This window comes from Silene latifolia, chromosome 9 (assembly GCF_048544455.1).
Source record: "Silene latifolia isolate original U9 population chromosome 9, ASM4854445v1, whole genome shotgun sequence".
NCBI lineage: Eukaryota > Viridiplantae > Streptophyta > Magnoliopsida > Caryophyllales > Caryophyllaceae > Silene > Silene latifolia.
Window position 1 is genome coordinate 89,113,439 of NC_133534.1, and position 6,088 is coordinate 89,119,526.

Consider the following 6,088-nt stretch of genomic DNA (forward strand, 5'->3'; position numbering starts at 1 on the left):
CTACTTCCTCTTTTCAAAAGAGGCCGAGTATATTATCTGACAACAAAAGGGTGAACTTGAAATGCCCTCCTCTTCCATTGTCACACCACCTTACCGTTTTGAGTACCAAGAGTTCAAGCCGGAAGGTGTTGAAGCAAGAAATGATTACTTGACTCTTCTCATGCAAGCAATGCACAAGCAAGCCTTTGAGGATCGGAAAAATTCTTACTTGGCTCAATATCCACCCGTCCTACACTTAGCTAGGCAAGGACTACTTGATCCATCATGTCCTTTGCCTAGTTGGGCGGATAGAGAAGTCCTATTTCCGGGTGCATCTAGGGTCGTTTCGGGTGACAATGAGGTTGTCGGTAATGAAGAGGTTGATGATAACATTGATGAAGAAGCAAGTGAAGAAGGAGAAGAGGATGGTGAGCAAGATGATGAGCAAGGAGAAGAAGAAAGTGAAGAAGCAAATGAAGAGGGAAGTGGCAATGTGACCACTTCTAATGAAGAAAGTGATGATGGTGATGATATGATGGAAGATTAGCAAGCCTTGGAGGCTCCTACCCTCTCATGGTTTGTCTATTTCTCTCTTTGTTTTAATTATTTTCTTGATCATTGTTGGAGTAGTCCTAGCACCATAGAGGACTCATACCTCGGTACCATTGAGGTGTTCTCATTTTATTGTTCCCACTTTCAAAATCCAAAATGACAAATTAGTTTCATGCATTGCATAGTGTGTGCATGAACTACACCCATCCTTGGACATTAGCAGTAGTGTCTAACTCGGTTTGGGGAAGTTAATGCATACACAACGGGAGGTAATCTAAATTATCCTCTCCGTCATAACAAAAACCATGCATCATATAGTGTAGACTAGTGTAGATTGCATTTAGTATAGAAATCATGCATCATCTTTGCATAATTTCCATCATTTTGGCCATTGAGGACAATGCCCATATTAGTGTGGGGATGGGAATTATAACACTTAACTCTTATTCAAAAAATCCAAAAAAATTGAAAAATTTCGAAAATCATAAAAATTTGAAAATTGAAAACCCAAAAACATGTTTATTTCCTTTTATAGTCTTGTGTATACATTGTTTTGTATATATTGTGTTTGTTCTATCCTTGTTCACATTGATTGACTACGCCGCATCCGAGACATGAGGATATTGAAGACTGCATGGTATGATCTTTCCAATCTCCTTTTTCCTCTTTATGTTAATGACTATGTGGCTTTATTTTGTTTGATGCGGTATAACAATGTTAACTTAGGACTTGCATTTAATTTATATGCCATATTAATTGATAGAATCACTTGCATTAGGATGTTTATAGTAGTTGCATCATAGAATATAGTTGCATTTAGATAAAAGTTTTGAAAAATGCCTAATTAGGAACTTTGACAAGAGCAACTAAGCCATTACAAATACTTGTTCAACTTAAGACTTTGCCTACTAGAATGGTTGTAAAACACCCTAGATAGTGTCATACTAGTGTCTTTTGACCCATGACCCAAAGCCTAGTCAAGGGTTTGCATGTGAGTTACCTATCCAACCCCGTGATGCGATGTGGACTTGGTTAACTTGTCTAGGTGACCTTGATTGACCTTGTGGTAAGGCAACCCAAAAATATTTTCTATCAATAAGCTTGAAGTGCTCATTTCAAAGAATTTTGTCATGTGGAAGTAATTTAATGCCAAGGAAACCTCAAATGTTATGAATTGTTGAATGTTGAGAAATTTAAATTGTTTTGATGGAGGCGTACCACTTCGATGTGCTTTGGAGCGGGATCCATTGAATTGGCCCCCCACACGGTTGTGAATTCGGCCGCCCAGAGACAGAGTGAATATCACCCCGAAAAGCTATTGTCTAGAGGTTAACCGGTTGCCTAATAAGCGATTGGCGAAAGCAAAGGACACTAGCCCGGAAGGGACAAACCCCATCTAAAATTTTTGAAATGTGAAAGTGAAATGAGGACAATTTTGAATACTAGTCTTATCCACTCGTTGTGTATAAAGATTTGAGCATTTCATTCCCAAAAAGCCTTTTTGTCAAGCCACTTTGTCGAGCTTGGGACGATCCATGACCTTTACTTTTGTAGAGAATTCGAGACTTGTCATGTCATATGCTACTAGCATCATAGGGATCATCATTCCACCACCATCCGATCGCTCTTGACGGAATTGATGCGTGTCTTTTATATAAGGTTTTTACCTCATTTTTACACGCATTTCCGTGCTTTTTATGTAGCATCTGGCTACAAATACCCCCGAATATTCTACTTTGGTCTGTTTATTGTAATTTGCAGGAATTGACCGAGGAGGAGCTAAATCGAGCCTTAATTGTCCCAATTGTGTGCATTCATGGGAAATAAGGAGCCGGAGTTAAGGAATCTTACACTTGGAGGACGTATGAGCTGAGTTAAGGAAGGAATTCAAGTCCTGAATGCGTCTATGTAGCTCGATCGAGTACTTTGGTGCTCGATCGAATGCTTTACATACTCAAGGCTGGTCGATCGACCAGCTGAAGGAGTCGATCGAGGAGGACCAGCATGCAGTGTTCGATCGAGAGGTTACCCTAGCTCGATCGAGTGACTTGGAGCTCGATCGAGTGATATCTCTACTCGATCGAGAGGATTTCGTGTGCTTTTAGTCTTTTCCGCCTAATCTTTTATGGGCTTTGTTAATCAGTCCATAGATTAGGTTTTAAACATTTTACAGTATAAGACTGAGGAGTACACTACGTGACTCCGATCACTTTTACTACGTACATTTTCTCCTCTTACTTTGGTCACTGTTCTTTGGGAATTCTACTCTCTACCTTGTTACTCGGATTTGGTATTGTCAATTTAATTATTTCTTTATCGTTTTTATTGCTTTTAATCCCTTTCCCTCTTACTTGATAATCGTTTAATCATTTAGTTTATTCATCATGTTTAGTTTGAATTGTCTAGTTATTGTTTTCGTTAATTTGGTAATTATGAGTAGCTAAATCCCTATGCTAAGACTATAGGGGACCCATGATTTGAAGGGAGAGTAATCGAATTACTAGGTTAATATCGGTACCGTCTTTGTTGTTAAAATGCTACAAATAACTGTAATTGCCTAATTGAGTCGACGCAATTAGACCTTTATTCTTAGTGGACCTTGACCTGGACCGAAAGGTTGGAAGGGGGAGACTAGTAGCGAATAATAGAGTATTGCAGCGAGGGCGAAAGTTAAACTGTTTACACTTTAGGGTGAATTAAGGACCGAAAGGTGACGTTCGCTACCCCTTGGACTGTACTGCATTAACCTGAGACCTAGATTACTCAACCTGATGATTATGGCGAACCGCTTGTCTTAGCTATTCTCTTTTATCTGTTAAACTCCTTCCTTTATTTCTCTTTCTTTTTACTCTATTAGTTTAGAAATCACAATTATTAAACCCCCATTTTGGTTACTTTGGCGAACTTAGTTTAGTAGAAAAGTTCCTACCTCTCTGTGGATTCGACCCGACTTCCCTAGCTATATTAGTTAGTTGGAACCAGTTGGTTTATTTTTGACAGGTACGCGACAGACGTGTCAAATTTTGGCGCCGTTGCCGGGGAGGTGGCGCAATTTTGTTGCTTAATTTAAGTTTGTCTTTTGTCTCAAGGAATTTATTCCTTGAGGCTGATCTCATTTTCTGCAAGTTTTGATAAGTTTGCAGGTTAGCCGTTTGCCAAGATGCCTACGATTACAGAGCATACAGAGCCATGTGGAAGATGTGGTGAAGAAGGGCACGATCTCTACGAATGTGTAGCGAGTATAGAGCGCGCTCTCGCATATAAGAAGTTCAAGCAGGGAGTTCCTTTCTCCCAGCTATATGAAGAGATAAAGAGCGTTGCCGCCCCTTCTACGCCAGTATCACGACCGGCTTCTCCCTCTTCAAGAGAAGAAATTGCCGAGTTGAAGTCCATTATCTTGAGTATGTCACGTAAATCGACTCGATTATATCGAATTGAAGGAACAAGTCGCACACGGTGACACAGCCACGGATCAAGCCAAGTTTTTTCCAATTTGTGACCCAGCCAGTGCAATGAACTTCCATCATGAGGAAGACAAAATATTGGCAGCTAATGATGATTCAGACGATGATTTAGACGAGTTCCTGCAGGAAATGCTTGCTGCGTGTGAAGTCACCACTCGATCGAGCAGTTCATCCACTCGATCGAGCAGCTCTAATCATCCAGTCACTCGATCGAGTGACAGTGGCGGTCGATCGAAAGGTACAGAACCCCAAGTTGGTCGATCGAATAACCATGCTGAAGAAGACACTCGATCGAGCATCAAGACAGGTCGATCGAGTGATGTTGAAGAGGAAGCTGGTCGATCGACCAGTGGAAGTGTTCGATCCAGTGCTGTAAGTGGCGGAAATTCCAATTTACTACCCAGTACCACCACCGTGTCACCTTCCCCTGCTGTGGAGATGTCACGCATTGATAAGGGTAAAGGAAAGGTTGCGGAACCGCTCATTGCTACCAAGGTACCCTTCCCAAGTCGTCTTACGGACGCAAGGATCGAGCAACAGTACGGTAAGTTCGTGGATATCGTGAAGAACCTTCAGGTAACTGTTCCTTTCTCTGAACTTGTCACTCAGGTTCCTACTTACGCTAAATTTATGAAGGATATTGTGACGCGTAAGAGGAATTTGAGCGAATTTGAGACGATTTCGTTTATGGAAGAGTCTAGTAACCTACTGTTAAATAAGGCCCCTCCAAAAATGAAAGACCCGGGCAGCTTTTCTATTACCTGTGTCATAGGTAATTTGGTTATTGATAACGCCCTTTGTGATTTGGGTGCCGGTGTCGGTGTCATGCCCTTCTTGTTTGCAAGCAATTGAAGATGAGTCACTTCAAGGTGACTAACATTACCCTACAGATGGCCGATAGATCTGTTAGGAGACCCTTAGGTGTCTTGGAGGATGTGCCTGTGAAAATAGGCAAGCTTTACATCCCCGTAGATTTCATTGTTTTGGATATAACTGAGGACACCCGGACCCAAATTATTTTAGGAAGACCGTTCCTTTGTACATTTGGGTCTGTCATTGATGTCGACAAGGGCGTCGACTCTTGCGAGAGGGGATGACGCTATCACATTCAGTTTGCCCAGGACTTTAGCCCACCCAATGATAGAGGACACTTGCTATTCGGTCGATATCATTGATGAGTCTATTTATGACTTCTGGTCGGGTTCTTTTATGAAGGACCCACTGGAAGCTCTCATGCTTTTTGATGAGTGTGCAGATAGCCCAGAGGACGATGACGCTGCATTGGATTTACTTGTTGATGATTTGGATGAGCATGACGGAGAGCAGGTGGAGCAAATGATCAGCACTCTTTGCTCCATTGAGGTAAAGGTACCGGAACGTAAGCCTCTCCCATCTCATCTTAAATATGCTTTTTTAGACGATACGAGCAAAGGTATCCGTCATCGTTAGTGCCAAGCTTAGTGATGATCAGCTAACTTCCTTGTTAGCCGTACTTAAGAAAAACAGGAAGGCAATGGGCTATTCACTGGATGATATCACGGGGATTAGTCCCGATATTTGTATGCACAGGATAGAGCTGGAGGAGGATCACAAGCCTTGCGATGTGGTCGGCGTCGGTGAACCGAGAAGATGCAGGATGTTGTGATGGCCGAGGTAATGAAGTCGCTAGATGCGGTATTATCTATTCGGTAGGTAATTCTAGATGGGTAAGCCCAGTACAGGTAGTCCCGAAGAAAGGAGGGACAATTGTAGTTAAGAATGAGAAGAATGAATTAATACCTACCCGAGTAGTGATTGGTTGGCGGATGTGCATAGACTACGGGACAGTTGAATGCCGCCACCAAGAAAGACCACTTCCCCCTTCCTTTTATTGATCAGATGGTAGAAAGGTTAGCTTCTCATAAATTTTTCTGCTATTTAGATGGGTATTCGGGGTTCTTTCAGATCCCTATCCACCCGCACGATCAAGCCAAGACTACATTTACCTGTCCCAAGGGCGTTTTTGCACGCGAGAATGCCTTTTGGTTTGTGCAACGCCCCTGCCACCTTCCAAAGGTGTATGATGGGGATATTTTCAGAGTATATTGAGTCTA